This window comes from Tamandua tetradactyla, chromosome 5, assembly GCF_023851605.1.
Source record: "Tamandua tetradactyla isolate mTamTet1 chromosome 5, mTamTet1.pri, whole genome shotgun sequence".
NCBI lineage: Eukaryota > Metazoa > Chordata > Mammalia > Pilosa > Myrmecophagidae > Tamandua > Tamandua tetradactyla.
The window spans coordinates 91712564-91726716 of record NC_135331.1 but is presented as its reverse complement, the minus strand read 5'-3'; the positions used below and the strand labels follow the sequence as shown (position 1 = coordinate 91726716).

The following is a 14153-nucleotide window of genomic DNA, read 5'->3' as shown; positions in this document are numbered from 1 at the left end:
ATTCCACCTCAAATTTGTTTTAAAACAGTAATGGTACAGAAGATACATCATTAAAGGAAATAATAAAGCCCTTAAATGAAGTCTTCCTTTAAAAGATGGAGGTGACAGACTGAGTTCCTTTCCCCCCTTTCTAGGTAAGAGAATTTCACTTTTCCTTTGGGAACTACTCCTTCCCCATACCACATGGTCCTGATCTCCAACCCTATCTCCCATCTCAGCATAGTAATGGGCCCCTAACATAGACTGGGCCTACTAGATCCTCCTGGGAATTTGAATCTTGGATAGAGTGATGTTGTTTGGGTTCCTGATCCTTCTTAAAGCTTGGCTAGTCAGGTTTCCTTTGCAATCCTTCTATTATCTGATCACTGAAATACAATAAAGTACCTTCTTGCTTAAGTTATCTCAAATTAGCTTCTGTTGCAGAAAATAGAAGCCAAAGAATTGTAACTGCTATTGGAATGACAGACTAAAATATCGTGACAGAGTTGTGACTGGCTAAGAGAAAGCAGTGGAGTTAGGAAAGAAAATAGGATCAGAGGTGAAAGGCAGACATCTTAGGTCTACATTGACCAAACACTGGGAGAATGAGATCCATTTCCATGCCCTTTTGTTTATTTGATTTGCAATTTTCCACTTATGGTAGGTTTGTATATGCATAGTTATGTAGTTGCCAATGTGGCCTGATTAAAATCAAGACTCCCAACATAGTAAAGACATTTTTTCTATGATGCCCAACTTTTTCCAGTAACGCAATTAATAGTATTATAACCCATCTTTATAGGTTGATTCTTGTGATGGTTTGGAGCTGTATGCACCCCAGAAAATCATGTTCTTAAACTTAATCCTATCCTGTGGGTGTGAATTCTTATAAATAGGACCTTTTTTTTTTATTAATTAAAAAAAGAAATTAACACAACATTTAGAAATCATTCCATTCTACATATGCAATCAGTAATTCTTAATATCATCACATAGATGTATGATCATCATTTCTTAGCACATTTGCATTGATTTAGGAAAAGAACTAGCAAAACAACAGAAAAAGATATAGAATGTTAATATAGAGAAAAAAATAATAATAATAATAAAAATAAAAAATATATATATATAAAAAGGAAAAAGAAAAAAAAACAAAAGACAAACAAACAAACACACAAAAAAACTATAGCTCAGATGCAGCTTCATTCAGTGTTTTAACATAATTACATTACAATTAGGTATTATTGTGCTGTCCATTTTTGAGTTTTTGTATCTAGTCCTGTTGCACAGTCTGTATCCCTTCAGCTCCAATTACCCATTATCTTACCCTGTTTCTAACTGCTGCTGGTCTCTGCCAGCAGGAGTTAGAAACAGGGAAGAATATTTTTTAAAAAGAATACAAAAAAAAAAAAAAGATATGGGCTTTAATCACCTGTGTTCAAATCCCAGTTCTGCCACGTAGCTATGCAACTTTAAGCAAATTTTCCTAACCTCAGCTTTCTCATCTGTGAAGTGGACACACTGATTCCTACCTCTTGGGGCTGTAGTGTGGATTAAATAAGGTGGTGCAATTTAAAGTGATTAGGGCAGTGCACTCAACACCTGGAAGCCAGACTCTTCTCCATTACCTCAGTTTCACACCTCTCCTGGGGTGGAAAATGGGATTAGACATGGGGGGACACAAGTGAGCAGTCCAATAGCAGGGCCTAAAATCCAAGCAATAGCTCTGATACACTGTAGTAGGTGCCAAGCCAGAAGTGTGAGAAGGGAGCCTCACCCACATCCCTGGTGTTGCCTGGATTGAACATGGGAAAGGCTTTGCCAAAGCCAAATATCTCAGCTGTCTCCACTGACCTTCAACCAAATGGAGGGTAACAACTGGGAAAGGGATCTTGGGGTGGACATGTTGGCTTAAATTTCCTATAGAGCAAAAGCTTCTTTTAAAGAAGTCTGTTTTTTCCACCATGAAATGGATTTCTAGAGAGGGTTCTGGTATAAGCTAGTGCCAGGGCCACTGTGGGAGAAAAGAACTCTTAAGCTGGCCATCCAGTCATCTGTCCATCCAACAAATGCTTGGAAAGAATCTCTGTGCAAGGGACTTGAGGACTCTATCAAGGAGCCAATTTCTGGAAAGCTGGGCTGTGTTTGTGGCTGACAGACATGACCATGCATTGCATGCTGTTCACCTGTGACTCTGCAAGGAAGCAGAGAGACTCACAGAAAACATGAGCGATGGAGGGACCCAAACAGATATGGTGAACTCCTAACCCCCAGTAACTCAGAACGTATATCCTATTTGGAAATAAGATTATTGCAGATAGAATTAGTTAAGATGAGGTCAGCTGGAGTAGGATGGGCCTGTAATCCAATATGAATGGTGTCCTTAAACGAAGAGAAGAGACAGACAGAAAAAACAGTCATGTGAGGATGGAGGCAGGGACTGGAGCTCTGCAGCCACAACCCAAGGAATGATAAGAATTGCCAGCCACCCCCAGAAGCCAAGAGACAGGCATGAAACAGATTCTTCCCTAGAGATTTCAGAGTAGGAATCTGCCAACACCTTGATTTTGAACTTCTAGCCTCTGGAACTATAAGAGAATAGATTTCTGTTGTTTTAAGTCACCAAGTTTGTGGTAATTTGTTACCACAGCCCTAGGAAACAAATACAGACGTAAAAGGCAAATTGTAGATACATGTTGTAAATACACTGGAGTGTTAAATACCAATAAAATTATGTTTCATTACAAAAGAAATGTCACAGAAATCACATATTACAAAAAAAAAAAGTCACAGGAATCACACACTGCAATAGAATACAAACAAGGCAGGATTAATATTATTTTAATTGGATATATTCTATAGTTTGAGGATTCCTATAGTAGTTTTCACTTGGGAACTAATTACTGTTGGTTGCTTACTACTAAAGACTTTTTGGTCCCATTATTTGAAGCAGTTTTTGGACACAGTCACCTAGGAATCTAAAATCAGGGGCCCAGGCATGGAGGATTTAATCCAGGAAGACAAGCTATGCACTGGTCCCAGATGACAATGGAGCTTAAGCATGGGATACTGACAGACTGACATTTGAAAAGTTGACAGAGCACGAGAACTCTCATGGGGTCACTATCCGGGGTCTTACTTGACCTTTTGGGACACGATTCTTAGAAATCCAAGCCACACTGTGAGGACCTAGGAGAGGTAGAGGGGCTGCTACCATGGGCACAGGTGGAAGGTTCCACTCATCTTTGTAGGCAGAGGGAAGGTGGTAAGGAAAAGTATGAGGCTCATCTACTGAGGCTGAGGAGGCAGAGTCCTGAGGCTTGGAATGGCTGTTAATAGGAATGCGAGGAGAAGCTGCTCAAGGATGTAGAGAGGCCAATGAGTGCTGAGGGCCCAAATGATAACCAAAACCATACAGTGGTATCAGCTTGAGCACTTACATTTTTTTTCTCCAGCAGTCCTACGTCACCTGGGTTGAACAACAAGGAAGGCCAACCACAAAGGTGGATTTGACCAGCCAGTAGAGGAGGAGAGAGGTGATGGGGCTGTTAAAGCATTTCAGATAGGCAACTGTGGACACACCCTAGGTAGACCAGGTAGGGAAGAGTGGAAAGAAATAGCAGGCTCGGAGGCCGGGAGGTCTTTGTGGGGCTAAAAAGGAGGGTGATGGTCTGTAGGACTGACCTACAGAAACCACTTCAGAACTGCCCAGGTGAGAGTGGTCAACCTGTTTCAAAGTACATGCTCCATCCCACTGTTGAAGGTGGAACTGCACTTATTATGCAGAGAAAGGACATTGATTTTTTTCCTCTTCTAATAGTTTATGTTGACTATTTTTACCTGCTGATGTTCCCTAGGTATGATGTGACAAAGAATTTATGTAAAGGAATTAAGGAATGCAAGGCATAAAGACCAAGAGGTGGTGAGAGGAGGGAAGAAAGACAGAAAGAGCCAAGAGTCAAGTGAGGTAAAAGATTTTAGAGCGCTTAAGGGTTTAATGTGATGATCTGGCCCCCAACAGCATTTCTGACCTCCTCTCCTTTTGTTTCCCTGCTCCCTCACTCTGCTCCAGCAAGGCTGACCTCCTCCCTATGTCTTGAACATACCAGCCGTGTTTGTACCTGAGGAACTTTGTGCTTGCTTTCCCTCTGCCTATAAGATCTTCTTTCACTGGCTCACTTTGTCCTTCAGCTCAAATAACACCTTTTTAGAGAGGCCTTTCCCAAACCCCTATTTGAGACCACCACTACTCCTCTTTCCTGCTTTATTTTTCTATATAGCATTTATTATCATCTGACATGCTATTTTACTTATTTCTGTCTCTCTCTGCGCCCCTTTCCCCAACCCTGTCTTTCAACCACTATGAAGACAGTGCCTTTAACAGTGCCCAGCATATAACAGGTATCCAGCTGATATTTGTTGAATGAATGGAAGAAAGGAGAGGGAAAAGGAAGATGGAAACAAAAGTAGACATGAAGCATCCTGAAAATAATTTCTGAAAAGAAATCCTTCATCATTTATCTGATCAAAGGTACAGGAGGAGTTCCAAAAGCAATGATCTGATGCCATATGAGACTCGTTCTTCTGTTACCTAGAACACCCTCAAAGGTTCCCTACCCCCACCCCCAAGAGTGCAGTTGTCTCAAATCTTAGCTCAGAAAAGGGCTGGCCTAGAAACTCTTACTGCAGTGGAAGAGAGGCTCTAAGACTATCTTAAAAGGAGAACAGGGATCATCCAAGAAACCACCTGTGCCTAGAAGCAGAAAAGTCTAATTCCCATTGCTAACCTAATAAATAACCAGCAATAGTTTAAAACAACACACATTTATTATCTGACAGTTCTAGAGGCTTGAAATCCAAAATTAGTTTCACTGTGCTGAAATCAAGCTATTGGCAGAGCTGCACTTCCTCCAAAGGCTCTAGAAGAGAAACTGTTTCCTTGTCTTTTCCAGTTTCTAGAAAGCATATTCCCTGCATTTCTTGGCCCCTTTCTCCATCTTCAAAGCCAGTAATATAGCATCTTGCTTCATTGGCTTCTTCTTCTGTCTCAAATCTCTCTCTGCCTCCCTAATATGAGGAATTTGTGATTGTGATTGCATTAAGGGCCCACCTGAATAGTTCAAGATAATCTCCCCGTCTCAGGAACCTTAACTTAATCATATCTGCAAAATCCATATTCCCATATAAGGTAACATTTACAGGTTCCAGGGGTTAGGACCTAGATATCTTTGGGGACCATAATTCAGCCTACCACCAAGGAAAACAATCTCCAAGAATTTGGAGGAGTAACAGTTCAGATCTCTGGACCATGTGAGAAGAGTCCAATGGGGAGTCTTCGCAGCATGCCTAGGCCAGAGACTTTCTTATGCTGTAATTGCCTGCTGTTAAGTAGGGACAGAGCTCTTAGGATGTCTCCTTGAAGGGGAAGGGCAATTTTGTCTTCTCCAACCTGATGCCACCAATGGCTGTCACCACATGCTGATGGTCAAGGGGAAACATCAGGATCCCTAAAGGCTTTACAGGAGCAGGTACCACAGAGGAATGGTCTGGGTCGAATGAGCTCCAGATCAAGGATGGCAGATATGCTTCCTCCTCTCATGAGCCAAGGGGCAGAGCTGCCTGGGTGGAGGATTCTGAAGCCCCCTCTGGGTTTTGAGAAAAAGAGTAACGTGATCCAAGTGCCACAATTACCTGGTAATGTCTGATATGAGGAATGAATAGGTTAATGGTGATCCATATGCTATGAGCTAGCCACTTCTGCTCTAGAAAGCACCTCTGGGAGCTGCAAGAAGGTGGCTTCTGCCCAGACACTAAAAGATTTGGAGAAGCAGTGTCCAGGAGACGGCTTTTGTTTGAGTTTGCTAGCTGCTGGAATGAGATATACAAAAAAATGAATGGCTTTTAAAAAGAGGAATTTATTAAATTGTAAGTTTACAGTCTAAAGCCCATGAAAATGTCCAAATTAAAGCAAGGATATAGAAATGTCCAATCTAAGCCATCCAGGGAAAGATACTTTGGTTCAAGAAGGCCAATGATGTTCAGGGTCTCTCTCTCAATTGGAAAAGCACAGGGTGAACATGGCAACGTATGCTAGCTTTCTCTCCAGACGTTCTGTTTCAAGAAACAACTCCGGGGGCATTTTCCTTCTTCATCTACACAGGTCTCTGGCTGCGTGGGCTCTTGTGGTTCTCCTGGTTCTGAAGCATTTTCCAAAGTGGTTCCTTCTTAAAGGATTCCAGTAAACTAATCAAGACCCAACCTGGAATGGGTGGAGTCACATCTCCCACTAATCAAAGGCTAACACCCCAACTGGGTGCACCATATCTCCACAGAGATCAACTAATCAAGTTTCCAATTTACAGTGCTGAATAGGGATTAAAAGAAACGGCTTTCCTTCCCAAAGCCCGAAAGTACCCTGTGCGGTGACTGAGGAGAATAAATTTCCAATGTAAGAAATACATGCTTATCCTATTAGTTTTACTGATGTGATGTTCTACAGTTGTCCCAGGTGTCCAGCAATATTCAGTGGGGAAATTATCAGAGCAGTGATTCTCAATCAGAGATGATTTTGCTCCCTAGGGGACACCTGGCAATGTCTAAAGACATTCTTGGTTATCACAACTCAGGGGTGCTACTGGCATCTAGTACGCAGCAGCCAGGTATGCCACTAAAAATCCTACAATATAGAGACAGCCCTCAACAACAAAGAACTATCTGACTCAAAATGACACTAGTGCTGGTGCTGAGATACCCTGAACTAGAGGAAATGGAATTGAAGCAAAGAAAGTAAGATCAGAATTAAGAATAAGGACATGTTTTAGGCAATAAAGGGAAACAGAAAAAACACAATTTGCTTGTTTGGGATAGGGAAGATGATGAGTTGAACTACAAGTTCTAGCAAATGCAAGGATGGAAAATACTCCTGTTTGCAAGGAGAAAGTGGATACACAGATCTTTGAGTATCAAGGATGGCTTGCTTAGCTAATGCTACAGAAAAAGCAAGGTTCGCTTGTACTTCCATTGGAGTGGTAGCCAAGTACATCTGTGCCTCTATGGCCACAACTCTTGGATGAGGGAAGTGCCAAAAGCAGTGATAAGAAGATAAGGATCAAGGGCTCACAGCAGACCAAAAATAAAACAATATAAATCTGGTTTTAGATCCTATTAATATAATGATATAGAAAAGAACTTAAGCATGAGATGAGTTCCCAGTGACACATGGGAACCTCTCCCTTCAGTATTCTCCTCCTATGAGAACTCGTTAGGAGAATCCAGCAATGTAACGGTTCTCAGGAGAGCAGCTGAGATGACAAGGCTGAACGGAAGTTAGATTTTGAAGATGGGGTTCTTTGGACTCAAAAAGAAGGGGTGCTGCAATGCACTAAACTGAATGCCAAGAACTGTTTAACAGGTGAGGAAATCCCCTTCTCCACCTCACGCTGGGTTCCCAGTGCCATATCTTGTAAATCAGGGAAGGGAGAAAGTCTTTTTCCCTTTCTCGGCATTCTGAGGTGATGAACCTCAGAAACTGGCTCAGGAGAAAGGGGCCAAACCAGCATTAACTGGGGTTCATTTAAATCCTTACAGAGAGGAAAGCAAAGGCTCGGGTCATTAATGCTCAAACCCCTAGTTAGCAGTTAGGCAGCCAGTTAACATGAGAGCTAACAGTCACACTCAGGTCTACCCAACACCAAATAAATCCATGCAGGCTCTTCCCAAGGCCTCTTCACAGACAATAAAAGAGCTGTAGAGATTGGACAATGACACTAGGTGCTAAAATCCAGCAACCAGAAAGAGCTGTAATAGCTGAGTCTATACAAAGCCTCCTCCTAGCTTCCTGCAACAGCCTCTCCAATTTCACCTTCCTTCAAATTCTTTGCTTTCTCCTTTTGATCTCCTTTTCTTCTCCTCTCTGTTCCTCTCCCTAGCATTCTTTAATGTGTCCCTTCTATCATTTTTTTACTTACTCTCTTCACATCTTAATAGTCTATGATACCAAAACAGAAATGTATCTGAAGCACTGTTAATGGTTTTAAAAATTTTATCTTTCCTGCTTTTTGTCTTTCTAATAATTTATGTTTAAAATTTTATGCCTTGACAATAAAACCTAAATTTAGTTGTCTTCTAACATTTGTGAAGTCTTGAATTAATCTCTCCTGTGAAATCAATGGCCCTAAGTAGGGTGACAAGGGGAGGGATGGGGTGTGCGCTTGAGTACTTAATTTGTGAGGCTTTAGATCAAAAGCAATGAATTTACTGCAACCAGAGGAACCAAGATTTAATGTGAGGAACAATTTCATCACATTTAGAACACTGCAGTGGTCTGCTACCCAGCCTCTCTACCTCCATTGTTTCTCCATTCAATCCATCTGTTTTGGTTTGCTAAAGATGCCAAAATGCAGTATATCAGAAACAAATGGGCTTTGAACAATGGGGATTTATTAACTGATAAGTTACAATTCTAAGGCCATGAAAATGTCCAAATAAAGGCATCAACATGAGGATACCTTCTCTGAAGAAAGAAAGCTGGCATGTGGGACCCTGTGTCACATGGCAAGGCTCACTGGCCCTTCTCTCCCGAGTTTCCCTGCTTTTAGTTTCTGGCTTCAGTGTCTCTTTCAGCTTCTGTGGGTGTGTCCTTACCTTCAGCTTCTCCAGGGCTTTCCTCTGAGCTCTCTGGACCTTTTCCGTCTTTTATCCTGTCATAAAGGACTCCAGTAAAAGGATTAAGACCCACCATGGTCTTAAGTCACATCTTAATCGAAATAACCTAACCCAAAATTACAACCCACAATAGGTCTGTACCCACAGGAATAGATTAAAAGAATATGGCCTTTCTGGGATATATAACAGCTCCAAACTACCACACCACCATTTTGCAATACTATGTCAATGTCAACCTTGCTCCTGAACTGTAGGACAAAGTGCAAACTCCTTCACTAGGCATTCAATGGCTACTATCAACCTAATAGGAATTTCCTAACCAACAGTAGTTTTCAGGAATGAAATTGTTCGGAGGGGTACTTTTCTCCTGGAAGTATTCCTATACAGGTCATGTTACCTCACATGAGGGATGCTAAAAAGTAGTACCTGGTCTCCAAGAAGGGTGCCCCCATTCTCTCCCTCCACCCCAATGAGCCATGTCTCCTGGTGTTTACACCTTGTGTAGTCTCTCCTTGAATATGAACTTGTCCTGCAACCAAGAGAATACAGAGGAAGTGACATTGTATGACTTCAGAGGTTAGGTCCTAAGAAACCTTGCCACTTCTCCCTATTCTCAATACACTCACTGTTGGGATGCTTTTGCTCAGAACACAGCCACCATCCTGAGCAGTTTCTGGAGTGTTTGTTCTGAGCAGTTTCTGGAGTGTTCTTAAAGTGAACACAAAGATTTGAACCTCTTGCACGATTTTGTAAGGTTTTCTGTGTCAAGTGGATAGCGAACCATTTTTAGAAATAACCTCAGAGTTTGCCTAGGAAAGAGCTATGTGTCATATTTTATAATGAAAAAGTTAAAAAAAAAAAAAGTCAATCCATTTTGGGTATATTGTACTCTGGTAGCTTTAAGAAGCCAAAACAGGGGCATAAATATATGCATTTTCAGATATTAGTACAGTTTGTTGTCAATAATTCTACTGTGTTCTTACCACATTTTTAGTTTTACCAACTACCATTTCTGTAATCTCAATATCATCTAACAAATTTTTATTTTGAAATTCTGAAGGCTTCCTTGAATCTACACTAAATCATAAGTAGTAAAATTTTATTTAAAATTTTTAATTTTATCTCAAAGTCACTTTTACAATTTAGTATTTTATTTTAAAATTTAAAAAGTATATGTTCCTCACATTTAAGGACAGCTTTAAAAAAGGAAGATTAGAAAACTTGCTCTCTCAAACCACAGCTGCAACATCCACATCTAAAGAAGCTGAAGGAGATGAAAGCAACAATTGAGGATGTCTCAAATATTCTGTATGACAAAATGGGAGTTATATGATTGTCTTAAGGAAAAGTACTTGTACGATTGAGCTGCAAGCTAAACTAGCCACTTTTTTTTCACACAAAAGACATTTTTATTTAAAAGACTAACAGGTAAATTATGATTATTTAGATGTGGGCAACTGGTAGACATTTTCTTGAAAAGGGAGAATGTCACTTCAAGAAAAAGAACTAAGAGCATATTACCAATGATAAAAATCAAGCTTTCAAGAGAAAATCCAAATTATGGAAAACTTGTATCCATCACTATGAGTCTGATAGCTTTCCAATATTTGATGATTTTTCTGATTAGATCAGTGGTGATATTAATGTGGGTGATTTTTTGAAACAGTTTAGTGAAATATGCCAACATTGGGAAGATGGGCATTACTTAGAGAAAGCAATATTTCTAAATGACCAATGATTTAAAAAATCATAAACAAGTAAAAGACCGACTCAAAGTACATGATAAACCAATTAATTTTAATGTCACAGTATGAGAAGTTTGCTGATAAGGTTTCAGATTCTACATTGCACTATTCTTTAAGAAATTGCCAACTGTCAAGTCTGGGTGTAGTATCAAGGAATAATACACACAATTATTTGAAAAAGCTATTAAAATACTCCTCTCTAAATCTTCTCGACCAAAAGGGGGAAGAGTGAAATGAGACAAAGTGTCAGTGGCTGAGAGATTTCAAACAGAGTCGAGAGGTTATCCTGGAGGTTATTCTTATGCATTAAGTAGATATCACCTTGTTATTCAAGATGGAATGGAGAGGCTGGAGGGAACTGTCGGAAAATGTAGAGCTGTGTTCCAGTAGCCATGTTTCTTGATGATGATTGTATAATGATATAGCTTTCACAATGTGACTGTGTGATTGTGAAAACCTTATGTCTGATGCTCCTTTTCTCTACCTTGTCAACAGATGAGTAGAACATATGGAATAAAAATAAATAATAGGGACTTCCGGGCCAAGATGGCAGCTTAGCAATGTGCGCGTTTTAGTCCAACCTCCAGAACAACTACTAAATAATCAGAAACAGTACAGAACAGCTCCTGGGGCCACGTTAGTGACTAGACACACAGTGTACCCCAGTCTGGACCAGCTAGACCGGCTGTGAGCGCCCACAGAACCATGAGTTCCCTAAGCTGCAGCAGCCAGCGCCCCTCCCCCACAGGCTGCTTCCCAGAGGGGAAAGGAGAGAGACTTTACCAGCAGCAGGGGCTGAACCCAACCAAACGCCAATTGTGGAATAAATTAACAAATTCTGACTACTAAAAATAGGCTCCCAGCTCAGGTGAACCTGGTCAAAGCAGAGGTTGCTCATTTTCGCCCCAGTGCCAAGGAGACAGGGCTGATGGAAAAAGGAAAATAAAAGAAGGAAACAGAGGTTTTTGTGGCTGTGTTTCTACAAAGGCTTGACTGCTTTTGGATACAGTGGCAGGACTTCTCAGGCTGCAACTGCCCTAGGGATAAGCAGAAAAAAGATCGCTTGAGGCCTTTTCTGGAGCTTGTGCCTTCCCCAAGGGAGGGGTGAAGCCCAATTCAGGTGGAATCCCTCCCTCAAGGAATTCAGACCCCAGGGCTTGGTAATTTGAAGCCATTAAAACCAGCCTACAACCTCTCTTCTGTCTCCACCACGCCCCCAGCAGGGAGAGTCTGCAGAAGTTAAAGGTACCACATCATCTTATGCTGGTGGGACCTGCAGTCAGACAAGTGCCACAGACTGGGCAGGATAAGAAAAACAGAGTCCAGAGACTTCACAGGAAAGTCTTTCAACCTGCTGGGTCTCACCCTCAGGGAAAACCAACACAGGTGACTCTTTCCTCCTGTTTGGAGGCCAATTTGGTCTGAGAAAATCCAGCTGGGGTCTATAATACCTACGTAGACCCCCCTAAGTGTGTGTGGGGGGAAAGGCAGCATACAAGCAGGGCAAGAAACAAGAACTGAAAAATTCTCCTCGGTTAAACAAAACCTAAGCTAGAGGTCTGGATAAAGCTGAACTGAAAGTGAAAGAACAGATAGACAACAAATTCATCCAGCAAGAAAACCCTAGGTAAAAGAAGTGAAAGCAATCTCCAGAATAAACTAATTAAGGTAATTAAATGCCTAGACGCCAGCAAAAAATAACAAATCACACTAGGAAAATTGAAGATATGGCCCAGTCAAAGGAACAAACCAACAATTCAAGTGACATACAGGAGCTGAAACAATTAATTCAGAATATACAAACAGACATGGAAAACCTCATCAAAAATCAAATCAATGAATTGAGGGAGGATATAAAGAAGGCAAGGAAGGAACAAAAAGAAGAAACCAAAAGTCTGAAAAAACAAATCACAGAACTTATAGGAATGAAAGGCACAGTAGAAGAGATGAAAAATCAATGGAAACCTACAATGGTAGATTTCAAAAGAGAGAACATAGGATTAGTGAACTGGAAGACGGAATATCTGAAATCCAGCAAGAAAAAGAAAATATAGGGAAAATAAATGGAAAAATATGAGCAGGGACTCAGGGAACCAAAAGACAATATAAAGCACACGAATATACATGTTGTGGGTGTCCCAGAAGGAGAAGAGAAGGGAAAAGGAGGAGAAACGCTAATGGAGGAAATTATGACTGAAAATTTCCCAACTCTTATGAAAGACTTAAAATTACAGATTCAAGAAGTACAGTGTACCCCAAAGAGAATAGATCCAAATAGATGTACTCAAAGACATTTACTAATTAGAATGTCAGATGTCAAAGAGAAAGAGAGAATCTTGAAAGCAGCAAGAGAAAAGCAATCCATCACGTACAAGGGAAGCCCAATAAGACTATGCGTAGATCTCTCAGTAGAAACCATGGAGGTGAGAAGATAGTGGGATGATATATTTAAGTTATTAAAAGAGAAAAACTGCCAACCAAGAATTCTATATCCAGCAAAATTGTCCTTCAAAAATGAGGGAGAAATTAAAACATTTTCAGAGAAAAAATCACTGAGAGAATTTGTGACCAAGAGACCAGCTCTGCAAGAAATACTAAAGGGAGCACTAGAGACAGATACAAAGGCAGAAGAGAGAGGTGTGGAGAAGAGTGTAGAAAGGAAGACTATGAGTAAAGGCAAAAAGAAGGAAAATTAGATATGACAATAAAATCCAGAAGACAAAATAGTAGAAGAAAGTACTACCCATGCAGTAATAACACTAAATGTTAATGGATTAAACTCCCCAATCAAAAGACATAGACTGGCAGAATGGATTAAAAAACAGGATCCATCTATATGCTATCTCTACTCAAAGGACATGAGGGCAAGGACACAAACAGACATTTGCACACCAATGTTTATAGCAGCATTATTTACAATTATCAAGAGATGGAAACAGCCAAAATGTCCATCAACAGATCAGTGGCTAAACAAACTGTGGCATATACATACGATGGAATATTATGCAGCTGTAAGACAGAATAAAGTTATGAAGTATGTAACAACATGGATGGACCTTAAGGACATTATGCTGAGTGTGATTAGCCAAAAACAAAAGAACAAATACTGTATGGTCTCGCTGATATGAACTGACATTAGTGAATAAACTTGGAATATTTCGTTGGTAACAGAGACCATCAGGAGATAGAAATAGGGTAAGATATTGGGTAATTGGAGCAGAAGGAATACAGATTGTGCAACAGGACTGAATATAAAAACTCAGAAATGGACAGTGCAATACTACCTAACTGTAATACACTTATGTTAAAACACTGAATGAAGCTGAATGTGAGAATGATAGAGGGAGGAGGACTGGGGGCATAAATGAAATCACAAAGAAAGATGGATGATAAAATTGAGATGGTATAATCTAGGAATGCCTAGAGTGTATAATGATAGTGACTAAATGTACAAATTAAAAAATGTTTTTGCATGAGGAAGAACAAAGGAATGTCATTACTGCAGGGTGCTGAAAATAGATGGTAATTAATATTTTAAATTTTCAACTTATGTGTGAGACTAAAGCAAAAAATGTTTATTTGGTACAAAATTTATATTTTGACTAGCACATCTCCTAATATAACTTATGTAGATAGTTGGTTGAACAACATAAGTACATGGAACCTTGGGTAGGACATGAGATTTTGTTGGTTTGTCCAGAGTGATGTCCCAATGAATCCCAGAGTGATTTGATCAGTGAGTGGAAAAGTATTTGCAAAGTCCCC

General features: G+C 40.3%; 1 protein-coding gene across 3 annotated transcripts in view; it reads right to left on the bottom strand.

Moving 5' to 3' along the window:
* Positions 1-14153, bottom strand: part of PPARD (peroxisome proliferator activated receptor delta) — a 125234-nt gene that overhangs the window by 96422 nt on the left and 14659 nt on the right. The window contains exon 1 of one of the 3 annotated variants that reach the window (XM_077161576.1): positions 9070-12215. The exons of the other annotated variants lie outside the window; for them this stretch is intronic. The gene's annotated coding sequence lies outside the window, so the exon portion shown is untranslated. Of the gene's footprint in view, positions 1-9069; positions 12216-14153 lie in introns of those variants that run through there. 3 annotated transcript variants of the gene reach the window in all.